The sequence below is a fragment of the Zingiber officinale genome, chromosome 6B (assembly GCF_018446385.1).
Source record: "Zingiber officinale cultivar Zhangliang chromosome 6B, Zo_v1.1, whole genome shotgun sequence".
In the NCBI taxonomy this organism is placed as follows: domain Eukaryota; kingdom Viridiplantae; phylum Streptophyta; class Magnoliopsida; order Zingiberales; family Zingiberaceae; genus Zingiber; species Zingiber officinale.
This window is the reverse complement of record NC_055996.1, coordinates 96,754,177-96,772,469: the sequence shown is the minus strand read 5'-3', so window position 1 is coordinate 96,772,469 and position 18,293 is coordinate 96,754,177. Positions and strand designations below refer to the sequence as shown.

Here is an 18,293-nt window from a genome sequence, read left to right as displayed (position 1 = left end):
CTAAGTGGGTGCAAAGCCTGTGTGCTGGATAGACACAGAGCATATGAGACCACATGAGAATGAGAGTAGAGCCCGTGGGTCGAGCGCGAACGGGAGCAGAGCGATCAGGCAGTTATGCGAATGCCAAGCAAGAAGGAAAACGGGTATCGACCAAGCAACGAATGCGGGGCGAAGCGATGAGTGAGACACAAGCTGCGAATGCGAGGCAAAGCAATGAGTGAGACGTGAGCGGCAAGTGTCGGGCTGAGCGGCGAGCAAGACACAATCAATGAGTGCCAAGCAGAGCGATAAGTGAGACGTGAGCGATGAGTGTCAGCCAGAGCGGCGAGTGAGACACGAGAGCGGTGAGTGCCTACTCGTTTATAACTCGCACTGGGGCGAGAATCTGGGAGTCGTGAGAGCATGCTCATTTATAACTCACACTGGGGCGAGAGTCTGGGACGCCGATTGGGAGGTCGTTGGTCGTGAGAGCATGCTCACTTATAACTCGCACTAAGGCGAGAGTCTAGGACACCGACCGAGAGGTCGTTGGTCACGAGAGTATGCTCGCTTATAAATCGCGCTGCGGCAAGAGTCTGGAGCCCGACCGGGAGGTCATTGGTCGCGAGAGTATGCTCGCTTATGACTCTCGCTGGGGCTAGAGTCTAGAACCCGACCGAGAGGTCGTTGGTCGCAAGAGCATGCTCGCTTATAACTCGTGCTGGGGCAAGAGTCGGGAGCCCGACCGGGAGGTCGTTCGTCGCGAGAGCTTGCTCGCTTATAACTCGCGCTGGGACGAGAGTCTAGAACCCGACCGAGAGGTCGTTGGTCGCGAGAGCATGCTCGCTTATAACTCGCGCTGGGGCAAGAGTCTGGAGCCCGACCAGGAGGTCGTTGGTCGCAAGAGCATGCTCGCTTATAACTCGCGTTGGGGAGAGAGTCTAGAGAGCCGACCAGGAGGTCATTGGCGATACTCCGATCCGAGGTCGGTGGCAATACTCTAGTCTAAGACCAGTGGCGATAGCTCGACCCTGAACGAGGGAGGATAAGCTTTGAAGTCCATAAAAGCGGAGCCCGTATCAATATGAGAGGGCAGAGCCTTTATCATACCTGTTAGCCAGCTGAAGCTCCAAGTCAATCCCTCGACTCACGAATACCTGTGGAGCAAGGGAAGAAGATAATAATCTGAGCTATAACCATCAAAGGGATGGGCAATATAAGGGAGCAGAGCCCGTAGCAATGGAAGGAAGAAGAGTATTGTAAGTGGAGGGTGCAGAGCCTGTAGACGTCAGAGGATGCAAAACCACATAGGTGGAGAGTGCAGAGCATATAGTAGTGATAGGGTGCAGAGTCACATGGGTGGAGGGCGCAAAGCCTGTAGCACACCTAATCAGGGAGTTGGGCCCCTAGTCCCTGATCGAAGAGTAACGCCCTAGCCTGTAATCAAAGAGCGAAACCCCTAGATCCCAATCGGGAAGTTGTACTACGAGTCACTGATCGGGAAGCTGTGTCCCTAGTGTTTGATCTGGGGAGTTGTGCCCCTAATGTCTGATCAAGGAGCTGGGTTCCTAGTGTCCGATCAAAGATCGAAGGCCCTAGTCTTTGATCAAGGAACTTGGATCTTACTCTCTTATCAATGAGCTATAGCAGATCCTATAACAATAAAAAAGGGAGCAGAGCCCGTAACATACCTGATCAAGGAGTTGTGTCAATCGGCTGAGGATCTCTCTCAGTCCCTCAACTCCCTGAATACCCGTGGAGTCGAGGAAAAATATAATGGAAAACTAACCTATCGGCCAACTGAAGCTCCAAGTCAATCCCTCGACTCCCGAATACCTATGGAGCGACGAGTGAAGATAGTATATTTGTCGAAATCCTAATCTGAGTCAAACGGACTGACGGGTGAGGTAGATGGAATGTTGACGGAATTACGATGTCCCGGAGGGGGGTATGCTGAGATGGCTTCTATGTTGACCAAGTCGTCAAAAGTCCTCTATCAACGCTACCTGCAGCCAGCGACCGGGTTGACCCGATCCCTAGTACCCCAATGCTCGAGGCAGATCCAACGAATATATAAATAATAAACTAAGACATAAAATAATGAAATGCATATAGAATATGAATGGAGAACGTACTCTGACCTAAGGGATGCCCTCGGATGGATCGGTGAGCTGGTCGGGACTCTGGTCGAGTTGTCATGACCTGGAAGAGTAGATGACTCTGAACAAGTTGGAGAGCTGGATCTGATGACACGGAGCTAGACGCGATGGCATGAAACCGAATGTGATATCGACGTGCAGGCCAAGATATGACATTGGCACGTAGATCGAGATAAGATATCGACGCACAGGATGGGATACAACGGCGGCAAGAAAGTCAAAACATAATGACAGCGAGGGCTCGGGGGCCTGATCGACATCAGAGGTGTACGACAATACGTATCGAGTCAGAAAATCGGACAGACGAATCTGAGGTGCCAGCAGCGGGGCCAACGGTTGAGGAGTGCTCGCCAAGGGTTATGGAACGGGTGCTCTCGCGGGCGCTGTGGTCAACAAAGGTTGAGAGGGAGAAAAGGAGGCGACAACTAGCTGTCGCGTGAAGATGAGGGTCATGGAATGCGATGACAACACCCTCAATTCTGGAGCGAGTTGTGGGTGGCCAGCGACTGGTCGGCGATGCCAACGACACTGCGAGGCAGTGATGTCTCACGAGTAGAGAAGAGGAGGAAAGCAAGAGGCGACCATCGATGACGACAGAGGTTAGGGACGACAATCGTGGGTGGGGGGGGGGGGGGGGGGGAGAGATGCTGCCTACGTGAGAGAAGAAGATGACGAGGTGTGTCCTGGTGGCCAGACGCGATGGTATCCACTGGATGCGGTACTGGCCGTCGGGGAGGAAGAGAGGAGAGGTGCGGTCCTGTCCCGGCAACGGAAGGCCTCAACGGCGAGTGACATCGGAGGCAGCGTGCGCGAGAGCGAGGCAGCATGGGCGGCGACGGCCAGTGGTCTGTGTGAGGAGGGCGGTGGCATGCGTGAGGGAGAGAGCGTAGTGGCGTCGACGTGGAGAAGGGAGGAGGTGGCCCAGAGGTGGTCGTCACCGGTGAATCTCCCCGGTGGTGGAGGCAAGAGACGAAGAAGAAGCTTTTTCTTCGATTTATGGTGGCGGCCGAGGAGAAAACCACAGCAAAAATCCTCCCCTTCTTTCGATGGTTTCCTAGTTGTCTTTCTAGCAAGACAATGCTCACATATAGACAAGTTAATCTTAGCATGAGTGTCTAAAATGCCCTCCTTAGCTAATCTATTCATTTGTTCTTGTCCTATATGTCATAGTCTAGCATGTCAAATTTCATCATTAACATCAACATTATTAGTAAAAGCAATGTTTGAAAAACAACCATCATTATTATTTGGTTCTACATTAAGAACCATATAACCATGCCCAATTAACACAGAGTTAATTCGAAATTTCACACAATGACTATAAAAATTTACATAATAACCTAAATCAAGAAGAAAGGAAAGAGATATGGGAAAAAAAAACCCTAAAAGTAAGCTGACTTGCTTCAACTGTGGCAAGAAGGATCATTTTGCTCGGGATTGTACTGAGCCTAAAAAGGTATATCCATCTTTAGCTTCTTTTCCATGAGCATTATGTTGTAAGTACAGTGTTGTTAGTTGATTCTTATCCTTTGTGGATTGTAGATTCAAGAGCAACAAACCATATAGCTCGTGATCAAGCTACATATGTGGAGTACCGTCGGGTATCAACTGAAAACAAATAGATATATGTAGGAAACAATGCAAGAATTGAAGTTAAAGGAATTGACACTTGCAAGCTCAACCTACATGGTGGGCGTACGCTTTTGGGTTTGTCTCAAGAAGCTTATATCACTAAGATGCTACAACACTTCAATATGTCAGATTGTAGCATTGAACAGACGCCTAAAGCGAGAGGTACTGTTTTGAGCAAAAGTATGTATCACAAGACTCCTAAGGAAATAACCGAAATGAAGAAAAAACCATATGCCAGTGTTATGGGTAATTTAATGTACAATATGTTGTATACTCGTCCTGATATAAGTTATGTTGTTGGCTTAGTTAATCGTTTCCAGTCAAACCCAGGATTGAGACACTGGAAAGCGGTGAAGAGGATATTGAGATATCTCAAAAGAACATTAGATTATTGTCTCTGTTTCCAAGGATCAGATATGAGCTTGAGTGGCTACACAGATACAAATTGGGCAGGGAACCTTAATGATAGAAAATCCACATCTGGCTATACCTTTTTGCTGAATGGTGGTGGCATCTCATGGAACAGCAAGAAGCAGGCTTGTGTAGCCTTGTCGACAATGGAAGCTGAGTATGTGGCTTGTGCAGCGACTGTGCAAGAGGTTATCTAGCTAAAAAAGTTTCTAAAGCATCTGAAGATTGTTAAGGGTAGCAGGAGTCCTGTTAAAGTGTACTGTGACAGTCAAGCTGCAATAAAATTTCAATCGATTCATTTAATTGAATCGATTAAAATATGACAAAAAAATTTTTGACATGCATTCAATCGATTGATGAATCGATTAAGCACATGAATCACTGTGCCATGAAATTAATCGATTCAAATTTTCTTTTCAATCAATTCAAATGAATGAATCGATTGAGTAATCAATTAAAACATAGAAAATTTTATTGTGCCGTCAAAAAGTATTGTTCATCTTCCTCATTTTTCCCGTGCTCCTTTTCTCGTAACAAATACGGTGGCTAGTCGATCGTCGACCTTTTAAACCCGGTCATCTATGTTCGCCGGCCATGAAAGTCAGTAGCCTGCCAACATTAATTGCATATCACAATTTCGTTTAGAGGCGGCAGATCACGATTTTGTCAACAAAATCATGGGTAGAATAGAGAAAACTTCCAGGGGGTTTTCATTAGAATTAATGCTCTGATATCATTGTTGTTCCTAATAGCACGAAACAAAGAGGAAATGAAACATGTAATATCTCACAGTGATCTCCCGAGAAGAAATCGAAGAAGCTGCAGGCGATGATGCTACTGCTGTCGGAAGTGTGATCACAAATTAAAACCGAAAAGCCCTTCAAGTTTCACAAGTCAAATCCCTCTCGATAGATGTTCCCTTTGCCCATCGTCGCTCCACTACGCACACACTGATCACTGTCGCACACCTCTATTTTGATTGTTCTTGGACGACAATTTATATAGGAAGCAAGCATCGATTATAAACCGATGCTTTGATGACGCTCAATGGGGGAAGATGAAAGTGAAAAGACACCCTCTTCATCTTCCTAACGTTGCAACTGATGCAACATCCTCCCTAACATTGCAATTGATGCAACGTCCAACATTATTCTCTTTGACGGTCAAGTCAATGATGAGCTGAAATGTGTGGCTCACATGCATGTATGAGAAAGCAAAAGAAAGAAAATTTATCTTCGCATAAGAAAAGAAAATTATATCTTTATCTATTTTTACAGAATCTTATATAATTGTGGACAAAGGTAAATTTAAAATTTTTAATTTAGGAAGAAGAGAAGAAAATAATTATTAGACATTATATTCGAAGGCTACGCAACCGGGGCGATGAAAATATACATTTTAAACTACTTAATTTTATTTTATTTGTATAATTAAGTATTAATCTTTATATATTGGAGATTATAAATAATTTAGTGATTTTAATTAGTAAATAAGCAACTATAGACATGTTGAAAATATCAATTAGGTCTTGAATTATCTAGAATTAGTTAATATATCAACAAAGAAAATAGAAATAGCCATAAAGTATCAATAAATTCAATATAATTTTTTCCTCTTAATATTATTAAAATTATGTTTTATAATTTTTTTACATTTAACTTTTATCAAATAGGAGTTAAATGTTATTTTTTAAAATACAGGAGTAAAATATTATTTGATTGAAAATATAGGGAGATTAAAGGTATTTTTTCTTAAAAAAATATGATAAATTAAATAATACGGAATCTGAGATGACTAATTCATTTATGATAATTTTTTATTAATTATTAAAATAAATTAGGAAGTGTTTATCGTGAGTATTTCTTGAGGTTATTCAAATGTCCTATTTATGTTATGGGAATATGGGATACTGATGAGGGGCATTTCTGTTATGGGATAGCGATGAAAAAATGGGTTAGATTTTAAGGGATTCATAAATTTATGAGAAATTAAAGAACGTGGAAGGGAATTAAAAATAAATAAAATAAAATAATGAATAAAGTAAAATAAATAAATAGAAGATGAATAAATTTAAATTAAAAAAATATATTTTTGAAAAATAATGGGGCAAAGGATTGATGGAGAAAGATTCTTTCTTCTCATAGAAGGAAGGACGGGCTCTAAATTTGAGAAGATTTTAAATTTTAAATTTTTTATATTAAAATATTCTCTTAAATGAAGGTATTTGTGATGATCAGCATATCAATTTTCTTATCATTATATCTAAAATTTAGATTAAATAATTTACTTTATTAAATTTAAATAATTATTTTTTACTATACATTACATTCATTATCCTAAAATTTTCATTATCTTTAATTTTTTATTATTTTCTTCTCATTCTTCTATTTTTTATTATTATATTTAAAGAATGAGTAGAAGGAAAGAGAATTAATGGAAGAAGAGAGATTAAAAAAAATATTATTATATATTTAAGATAGAGATTTGATTCCCTAAATTTAGAAAATCATTATTTATTAAATTTAAATTTAGGAAATAGGTTTAACTATTCTATCTAAAATTTAAAATAAAATTTTTATATAAGATAACTAATATGAATATTCTAACATTCAAAAAATAATTATACTCAAACGAGAATCACTAAATTAGCGAAATTAGTTTTCACCTCTTTTTATGGATCTGTATATTTGCTGAGCTGTTTTTCCTAGGTGGTCAAACTTGGATGAAATACTCCAACGGCAGTCAATACCCAGTGGACGCGTATCTTCTTTCAATGTTTAGTCATTTTACAGTAAATTATAATTTATAAGTTCATAATTTATTTTTATTATATAATTTAGATAATGTAAGGATTACTTCTAGAATTATAATACAGCGTTAAAGGCACTCAATGATTTCTCAAGTACCATGAATCGATTTCTAGTTAATATATTTATAAAAAAAAATTCCTTTAAATAAGACTTATAATTAAAGGATATTGAATTTTTAGATAGTTCATTATTGTAAGTATTTTTTAATTTATCCTATTAATTGGTGAAAAACTTTCATGAAATAAAATCGGTATTCAATGTTATCTAATCTAATTATTTTTGTTTAGATAACCTAAGAACACTTCCAGGATATAACTAAATTAGTTATTAGATGATATATTTATAGAATAGATAACCTAAGGATGCTCACTACCGGTATAATTACCTTCTACTATAATTGAATTACTTGAATTGTATATTGACAGCGTTTTACCAAGGGAGCCAATAATTTTTTAAAATTATCAAATTACAAGCACTACAAAATAAATACAATTTGGGGATGAATATTTGGGACGAATAAAATTCGTTGTAAATTTGCGACTAATTTTGCAACGATATCCTAATTCATCGCAAATTAGCAACGAAAATAGAAACGAAAGAAATTCGTCGCAAATTCGCAATAAATTTATTTTCGTCGCAAAATTCGTTGCCAATCAGCGTCGAAAAAATAACTAGTTTCATCGCAAATTGGCGATGAATATATATTCGTCGCCATTTTCGTCGCAAATTAGGGACGAATTCCCGAGTTCGTCGCAAAATTTATATTTATTAAGTGATACTTTAAAAATTTGGAAGATGACCCTAGAGAGCTAGGAATGACACGAAATGAGTTTCTATGGGTTCGTACCATTGTCCTCGTATTATTAGTGGGCTCAAACAAAATTTTTAAGAAATATACAGATGTTTAAAAAATTTTTACGCCGAACGAGTAATAAATATTAAAATCTTGTTCCAAAAATTTACAAACATTGGTGTATTGGTTAAAAATTTATTTTGAGGTGAGTAATAAGATGAGGAGAATGATACAAACCCAAAGAAATTTGTTTCGTGTCATTCCGAGCTCGCTAGGGTCATCTTCTAATTTTTAAAAGTTTAACCTAAAAAAATAGATTTTAGGGACGAATTTGGAAATTCGTCCCAAATTAGGGACGAACTTATGAGTTCGTCCCAAATTAGGTACGAACTTCTGAGTTCGTCCCTGATTTGGGACGAATTTCGTGTTTGTCGCAAAAATTAATTTTTTGTAAAATCAAAATAAATGCGCATAAAATTCGGAAGATGGGCCTAGAGAGCTCAGAATCACATGAAACAAGTTCCTATGGGTTTGTATCGATCTCATGATCACAATGATGGTCACAAATAACTAATAAAATTTTTTAATCGTAATAATAGTTAGATGGACTCTATAAACCTTAAGACTTGGTGAAAAAGAGTTACAGTTTGAAAATGATTAGGTGGTTTTGATATCCAAAAATCACTCAACTAAATATATTGTGTGAAAAAAATATTTGAGGTCATCATTGTGATCAGGAGATCGACACGAACCCATAGAAACTTGTTTCATGTGATTTCGAGCTCTCTAGGTCCATCTTTTGTATTTTATACGTATTTAATTTGATTTATGAAAAAATTAATTTTTGCAACAAACTTGAAATTCGTCCCAAATCAGGGACGAACTCAGAAGTTCGTCCCTAATATGGGACGAATTTCAAGTTTGTCACAAAAATCTGTTTTTTTAGGTTAAACATATAAAAATTGGAAGATGACCCTAGAGAACTCGGAATGACACGAAACAAGTTTTTATGAGTTCGTATCAATCTTGTGATCTTACTAATGGGCCCAAACATAATTATTAATAAATACACCGATGTTAATAAATTTTTGCAACAAGAATTAAATATTTATTACTCGTTCGGGGTAAAAAATTTATAATCGTCAGTATATTTGTTAAAAATTATGTTTGACCCCATTAATGAGATCAGGAGAACAATACGAACCTAAAGAAATTTGTTTCGTGTCATTCCGAGCTCGCTAGGGTCATCTTCTAATTTTTAAAAGTTTAACCTAAAAAAACAGATTTTAGGGACGAATTTGGAAATTCGTCCCAAATTAGGGGCGAACTTCTGAGTTCGTCCCTGATTTGGGACGAATTTTGTGTTTGTCGCAAAAATTAATTTTTTGTAAAATCAAAATAAATGCGTATAAAATACGGAAGATGGGCCTAGAGAGCTCGGAATCACATGAAACAAGTTCCTATGGGTTCATATCGATCTCATGATCACAATGATGGCCTCAAATAACTAATAAAATTTTTTAATCGTAATAATAGTTAGATGGACTCTATAAACCTTAAGACTTGGTGAAAAATAGTTAGAGTTTGAAAATGATTAGGTGGTTTTGATATCCAAAAATTACTCATCTAAATATATTGTGTGAAAAAAATATTTAAGGTCATCATTGTGATCAGTAGATCGACACGAACCCATAGAAACTTGTTTCATGTGATTCCGAGCTCTCTAGGTCCATCTTTCGTATTTTATACGCATTTAATTTGATTTATGAAAAAATTAATTTTTGCGACAAACTTGAAATTCGTCCCAAATCAGGGACGAACTTCTGAGTTCGTCCCTGATTTGGGACGAATTTCAAGTTTGTCGCAAAAATCTATTTTTTTAGGTTAAACTTATAAAAATTGGAAGATGACCCTAGAGAACTCGGAATGACACGAAATAAGTTTCTATGAGTTCGTATCAATCTCGTGATCTTACTAATGGGCCCAACCATAATTTTTAATCAATACACCGATGTCAATAAATTTTTGCAACAAGAATCAAATATTTATTACTCGTTCGGGGTAAAAAATTTATAATCGTCAGTATATTTGTTAAAAATTATGTTTGACCCCATTAATGAGATCAGGAGAACTATGTGAACCTAAAGAAATTTGTTTCGTGTCATTCCGAGCTCGCTAGGGTCATCTTCTAATTTTTAAAAGTTTAACCTAAAAAATAGATTTTAGGGACGAATTTGGAAATTCGTCCCAAATTAGGGGCGAACTTCTGAGTTCGTCCCTGATTTGGGACGAATTTCGTGTTTGTTGCAAAAATTAATTTTTTGTAAAATCAAAATAAATGCGTATAAAATACGGAAGATGGGCCTAAAGAACTCGGAATCACATGAAACAAGTTCCTATAGGTTTGTATCGATCTCATGATCACAATGATGGCCTCAAATAACTAATAAATTTTTTAATCGTAATAATAGTTAGATGCACTCTATAAACCTTAAGACTTGGTGAAAAAGAGTTAGAGTTTGAAAATGATTAGGTGGTTTTGATATCCAAAAATCACTCACCTAAATATATTGTGTGAAAAAAATATTTGAGGTCATCATTGTGATCAGGAGATCGACACGAACACATAGAAACTTGTTTCATGTGATTCCGAGATCTTTAGGTTCATCTTTCGTATTTTATACGCATTTAATTTGATTTATGAAAAAAATAATTTTTGCGACAAACTTGAAATTCGTCCCAAATCAGGGACGAACTCAGAAGTTCGTCCCTAATTTGGGTCGAATTTCAAGTTTGTCGCAAAAATCTATTTTTTTTAGGTTAAACTTATAAAAATTGGAAGATGACCCTAGAGAACTCGGAATGACACGAAACAAGTTTCTATGAGTTCGTATCAATCTCGTGATCTTACTAATGGGCCCAAACATAATTTTTAATCAATACACTGATGTTAATAAATTTTTGCAACAAGAATCAAATATTTATTACTCGTTCGGGGTAAAAAATTTATAATCGTCAGTATATTAGTTAAAAATTATGTTTGACCTCATTAATGAGATCAGGAGAACGATGTGAACCCAAAGAAATTTATTTCGTGTCATTCCGAGCTCGCTAGGGCCATCTTCTAATTTTTAAAAGTTTAACCTAAAAAATAGATTTTAGGGACGAATTTGGAAATTCGTCCCAAATTAGGGACGAACTTCTGAGTTCGTCCCTGATTTGGGACGAATTTCGTGTTTGTCGCAAAAATTTATTTTTTGTAAAATCAAAATAAATACGTATAAAATACGGAAGATAGGCCTAGAGAGCTCGGAATCACATGAAACAAGTTCCTATGGGTTCGTATCGATCTCATGATCACAATGATAACCCAAATAACTAATAAAATTTTTAATCGTAATAATAGTTAGATGGACTCTATAAACCTTAAGACTTGGTGAAAAAGAGTTAGAGTTTGAAATGATTAGGTGGTTTTGATATCCAAAAATCACTCACCTAAATATATTGTGTGAAAAAAATATTTGAGGTCATCATTGTGATCAGGAGATCAACACGAACCCATAGAAACTTGTTTCATGTGATTCCGAGCTCTCTAGGTCCATCTTTCGTATTTTATACGCATTTAATTTGATTTATGAAAAAATTAATTTTTGCGACAAACTTGAAATTCGTCCCAAATCAGGGACGAACTTCTGAGTTCGTCCCTGATTTGGGACGAATTTCAAGTTTGTCGCAAAAATCTATTTTTTTAGGTTAAACTTATAAAAATTGGAAGATGACCCTAGAGAACTCGGAATGACACGAAATAAGTTTCTATGAGTTCGTATCAATCTCGTGATCTTACTAATGGGCCCAAACATAATTTTTAATCAATACACCGATGTCAATAAATTTTTGCAACAAGAATCAAATATTTATTACTCGTTCGGGGTAAAAAATTTATAATCGTCAGTATATTTGTTAAAAATTATGTTTGACCCCATTAATGAGATCAGGAGAACTATGTGAACCTAAAGAAATTTGTTTCGTATCATTCCGAGCTCGCTAGGGTCATCTTCTAATTTTTAAAAGTTTAACCTAAAAAATAGATTTTAGGGACGAATTTCGTGTTTGTTGCAAAAATTAATTTTTTGTAAAATCAAAATAAATGCGTATAAAATACGGAAGATGGGCCTAGAAAGCTCGGAATCACATGAAACAAGTTCCTATATGTTTGTATCGATCTCATGATCACAATGATGGCCTCAAATAACTAATAAAATTTTTTAATCGTAATAATAGTTAGATGCACTCTATAAACCTTAAGACTTGGTAAAAAAGAGTTAGAGTTTGAAAATGATTAGGTGGTTTTGATATCCAAAAATCACTCACCTAAATATATTGTGTGAAAAAAAATATTTGAGGTCATCATTGTGATCAGGAGATCGTCACGAACCCATAGAAACTTGTTTCTTGTGATTCCGAGCTCTCTAGATCCATCTTTCATATTTTATACGCATTTAATTTGATTTATGAAAAAATTAATTTTTGCGACAAACTTGAAATTCGTCCCAAATCAGGGACGAACTCAGAAGTTCATCCCTAATTTGGGACAAATTTCTAGTTTGTCGCAAAAATCTATTTTTTTAGGTTAAACTTATAAAAATTGGAAGATGACCCTAGAGAACTCGGAATGACACGAAACAAGTTTTTATGAGTTCGTATCAATCTCGTGATCTTACTAATGGGCCCAAACATAATTTTTAATCAATATACCGATGTTAATAAATTTTTGCAACAAGAATCAAATATTTATTACTCGTTCGGGGTAAAAAATTTATAATCATCAGTATATTTGTTAAAAATTATGTTTGACCCCATTAATGAGATCAGGAGAACGATACGAACCCGAAGAAATTTGTTTCATGTCATTCTGAGCTCTTTAAGGTGATTTTCTAAATTTTTAGAATCACTTAAAAAAAAATAGAAAGTTTGTGACGAAATTTACTTCATCCCTAATTAGGGACGAAATTGGCAACGAATTTGTTTTCGTCGCAAAAATCGCAATAATCCCAATCCCTCCCGTGCCCTAATTATTTTTCTTCTCTTCTCCATCAGCTCGTGCGGCGGCGGCTAACCTTCTGCCCTATTCCGGCCACGATCTCCAGCAGGTAAAGTTCATTTCTCCCCCTCTTTTTTCCCAACCATACTAGAGCGTAAGGCGGCGACCGAAGCTTGGTCGCGCCGGCTGTTCTTGCACTGCACGCACGGATCTCCGACCCCCTATATGCTGCAGTTGGGCCTTGGTGGCCGCTAGTGGCCTTGGCGGCCGCTGCCGGCCCAAGGTCGTTGCCGACCGCCTGGCGACGCTGGCTTGCCGGTCCCCCCCCCCCCCCCCCCCCCCCCATGATGCCTAGGGGGCTGCTGTCGGTCTCCTTCTGCCGTCAGCAGCTGTTGCCGGCTGTTGCCAATCTCGTGCCACTGTTGGCAGCCGCTACTGGATCCTAGCTGCTGCTACTGACCCCGGCGATCGGCTGTTGCTTTCCATCGGTGTCGGAGGATATAATTATTTTTGAATCTTATATACAATTGTAAACATTTTATTATTTCTTGTGTAGGTTTGTACACCGACACAGTTTGGAGAGACGCTCATTGTTGTTCTCCTTTGCAAGTATATGTATTTATACTTGTTTACTAATAATGTTACTGTATTTGTCTATTGTACTATCTCTTGTTTTTATTTTGGTTGTTATATAGTATTTTCATATGTATGTTCACTTGCTTCATATTTACCATTAGTTTGTTGTCTAGAAGTTTTTTATTATTGTAATTTATTGTAAACAAACAAAATGCAGAATGAAAGAAGTTGGATGTATAAGAAGAATTTGCCTAATCGTCGGGGTTTAACTGATGAGTTTATCACTGGCTTGAGGCAATTTTTGAATTTTGCATGTAGTCAAGCTGAGTATATGGATGGCAATAAGATAAGGTGTCCATGTAGAAAGTGTCACAATGGTAAATTTTTACCCTCTGATAAAGTTGAAGAGCATCTTTGTAGATTTAGATTTACCCCGAATTACTATAATTGGACATCTCATGGTGAGCTGTTTATATCTGATGAGGATTATGAACGAAATATAGAAGTCTCAGTTAGTGGTGATCAGAGTTATTATAATCAACTAAATCCATATCAGAGGATGATAATTGATGCAGCAGGTCAGAATTTCAATCCCGACATGCATGGTATAAGTTCTAGTTATCCTCCACCAGTTGAACAAATGTTTAATACTTATACATCACCATTGGAGGAGGTAGAAATACCAGGTGTTGATGAAACATATAATAAATTTCAAGAAGTGTTGAGTGCTGCTGATGAACCATTATGGGCTGGTTGTGACACTCACACGAAATTATCTCTCACCGCAAGATTGTTGAATGTCAAGTCAGAGTCTAATTTGTCAGAAAAAAGATAAGACTTGGAGCGGGAACAGAGCTACTAAAGCAATTAAGGTTTGAATAAACTTTGGATCTTAATTTATAACTTAGAATCTATTATTAATGTATTTGTTCTAACTTTATACTCTTGCATTCCTAAAATTTTATTATTATAAATTTGTTTTATTTTTTTTTACAATGCAGGAAAAATATGTTGAGCTAGAGGTAGCACAGAGATGTTCAGCTTCTGCTAGTTCTGATATTGAGGGGTCTGAGCCGTCTGTTGGTAGTGATTTCAATTTATGGCTACAGGCGAGTGGGGGGCCAAAAGGGGGAGGAAAGATATTCGGAATGAGTTCATTGAGCAGAACCCATAGAGTTGGTCATATATCTTCTTCCTCCTCCGCACATACCCAGCAGATGCATAACTTGACTGAAGAGGTTTCCCAGTTGAAGGGCATTATAAAGGACAGGGATGAAGAAATGAGAGAAATGCGTCGACAACAAGATTTTATTATGCGGCATCTTCAGTTAAGTTCTGTTTCAAGTCAAATTCCTCCCGGTGACGGTGATGATGGTGATGATGATGATGGCGATGGTGGTGATTCTTGATAAATTTATGGTAAATTTTATGTTTGAATTTTTTTCATGTCATGTTATAGTTGATTCTATATTTTCATTTTACCTTGATGCATTGCTTCTTATGTCATGTTTGCTATCTATATAAGATAACACTGCAAAATAATTCTACTACCTTATTATTAATTTAGCTTTGTATCTTCATGTCCTTGCTCTTTTGATTGTTTTTTAGAACGCCTTATACTGTGATGTGTTATACTAATTCTATGCTGCCTTTGCATAATTTTGATGTTTGAGTTACAATTATGTCATCTTTTTGATGCAGTGACTAGTTTAATTTGGTGATCATTCTTTTGAACCTTTCATAGAGTAACTATCTCTAATATTGATTTGAGTTCTTTCGTCAATTCTTTTACCATCATTTGTTATTATTTTTGTTGGCACTGGAAATCTTGTTCTAGTACAAAATCTTGACAGTGCTCTGTAGTTGACTATTTGAACTTAAGAAAAGGGAAATACGTTGAAAAGCAAGGCCTTTAAACTCATAGATTTACTAGTTCATTATTTCATTATACAGGAGTCATCTGCATTTATATTTCTCATTTCATATCATAGTAACTGTGCTTGATCAGACTGGCCTGGTCATTTTTCTCTATAAGATGTGTTTCTCTTTAAATATGCAGGAGAGTTTAGGTTGCAGAAGATATATTTATTCCATAGATATTAATGGCTAGAAAGTAATGACTATTTGGTCTGCACTATTGCTTCACTCTTTAAGTATCTTCTATAAAATTGGGTTTAGATAAATTCAATTGCATGAGATGAGTTGGTTTTCTCATTCATAATATAAATTGCAAAGAGCTATTAAAAATGAAGAACCACAATAACTTAGTGGTGTGAGATATCAGAGGAGGATGAATGGCTTAATTTATACACTAAGGTTTATTTAAGCCATTAATTTCAATTGTCATACAAGGGTGTGTATCATGTGCATTTAGATTTAGTTTTTGAGTAGCTCCAGCCTCTTCAATAATACTCCCAACGCTTGATTTGAATATAGGAATAGTTTATGGGTTAGTATGAATGTGAAGCAAGTCATTTTTTTAGTGCATGAGATATTTTTACGTACCTTGTGGCATGATTTGAAAACCATTGCTTGTAGGATCCAGTTCTTAGCAATGTGACTACTGGAGTTTCACACTTTGAGAGATGTGCCCTTTGGGTTCAAGTTTTGTATAATTGTATTATCCTTTTTATGGAAGTGGCATTTCTGGAAATTATGAAGGAAACTATGCGGAAGAGGATTCTCAAATTATCTGACAAAAGCAATACTTGAAACCAGAACTTCGGGCACCAGTGAGTTTAAGGTGCCAGCCTTACAAGATTCCACTGACTGAGCTTCTTTTGCCACATAAATGTTCACCTGCCGAATATTTCCGCTCATGGCCAAGTTTACCAGCTATTTTTTTTACCGGTTGGTTCCCACTTCACTAAGTACACATACCCAAGCTCAATAGTCTTTACCGGTTCTCGGTTGGAACCGGTTAACCGACCGGAACCGGTTCAACCGGAACCGGTAGAATCAATAAGATACCGGTCGGTTAACCGGTTTTAAATAAATCATAGTAAACCGGAATTAACCGGAACCGATAAACCGGTAAACCGGTTAACCGACCGGTTGAACAGGCATACTAATAGTGGATTTTATGAGTATATATGTAAAAATGTGAGTATACTGATGAACCCTTTTTAAGAGCACTTATACACACATTTAACTATACAAAATTAAGCACACAAGTAGTAAAAGGATTATCAATGTACTTATTTCATTATCAATTTGTTGAACTTGTTGTTTGGATTTTGGTTATTTGTATATATGAACATGAGGCTTGAACAAAGGATATGAATTACAAACAACTTTAATTTCACATTGATACTTTGCATTTTGTCATGATGATACTTTGCATGTTATGACAAACAATCTTAGTAACAAATTTCATTCATGTATGTAAATGTTAGATACAGATATTATTAATATGTTTGATATATTTTTTTTAGTTATAAATGTTACTTATTGTTTGTTTGTAATTTAACGCAGGAAAAGAAGCATGGAAGGCGACCGAAGCTCCTGAGACATGACGATATGTATTTTATTTTCCTTTGGATGACTTGTTACATTTGTTGTTTGGATTGTTAGAACTTTCATGTTTGATATTATGAGTTGTTGAACTTGTTTGGATTTTGGCTAGTTGTATATATGAATATGACGTGTTTAGTTTTGGAATGATTTATTTGGATATAAGATATATGGATTATGGATGTGTTGGATATGATGAGTTTAGTTTTGGGATGATTTGTTTGGATGTTGTATATGGATGTATTTGATATAAATTGTTGAAGATGTTATAAGTGTAATATGTAAACAGAATAACAGAAAAATCAAAAAAAGATTCTGGATTTTTTTTTTATTTTTGGGACAAATTTTGCGACAAATATGTTTTTATCGCAAATTTATCGTAAATCTTTTGCGATTAATCAAAATTTGTCCCAGAATTCGTCGCAGATTTGGGACAAAATTAAGGTTTTCGTCGCAAATTAGGAACAACTTTTGGGACGAATTCAGATTTGTCCCAGAATTCGTCGCAAATAGCTTTTTTACCCAACGTCTTTAAAGCAACATTTTTGGGACAAATCTAGGTTTGTTGCAAATTTACGATCTGGATTCGTCCCAAATTTGGGACGAAACCAGATTCGTCCCAAATTTGGGACGAATCTGTATTCGTCCCAAATTTGGGACGAATCTGTATTCGTCCCAAATTTGGGACGAAAATATTTTTTTGTCGCAAATCTTCGAGTTTTTTCCCCCTCTAGTCATTTGTAATTAGGCAACCTTTTTTGCGACGAAAAATTTTCGTTGCAAATTTGGGACAAAAGAATATATTTGTTGCAGATAAAAAATTATGAAATTTGCAACGAATAAATGTTCGTTGCAAATTTGCAACGAATTCTGCGACGAAAATTTAAATTTGTCGCAAATATTTCCAACGAAATTATGTATTCGTCGCTAATATTTTTGCAACACCATTTTTGGGACGAATATAAATTCGTCCCAAAATTCGTCGCAAAAAATTTTGCGACGAATTTTTTTATCAAATTCATCCCAAATTTCGTCCCTAACTAGCAGATTTTTTGTAGTGAAGTCTTACTTTCATATTTCTCAAAAATATATTTCTTTTCCCTAAGTTACGGTGTAGTAATTAGGTCCTTTAAATAATTAATCCGATGTCTAAGATTTGAATCTCAACTATGGTATATTATAGGAATTTTTTGTTGGTGCAATATCCCTTAGGTCAAGGTTGACTGGTTTGATCAAGCTTGAGTCTTGGTCATAGTTTCGATATTTGACAATACATGTAGACACATGGACAATGCAGGTGCAGTTGTTCATATGGGGAGATTCTGATCATGGACTGATCAGTGTGAATGAAGAAGAGTCAAGTAGGTATACCAGACTGG

At 36.6% G+C, this 18,293-nt stretch overlaps 1 long non-coding RNA gene across 1 annotated transcript; it reads left to right on the top strand.

Moving 5' to 3' along the window:
- The first annotated feature begins 14,259 nt into the window (after positions 1-14,259).
- LOC121990451 lies at positions 14,260-17,008 on the top strand. Its single transcript, XR_006114599.1, has 3 exons — positions 14,260-14,273; positions 14,403-14,820; positions 16,876-17,008. It is a non-coding gene; the product is annotated as an uncharacterized LOC121990451 (long non-coding RNA).
- The last annotated feature ends 1,285 nt before the right edge of the window (positions 17,009-18,293 follow it).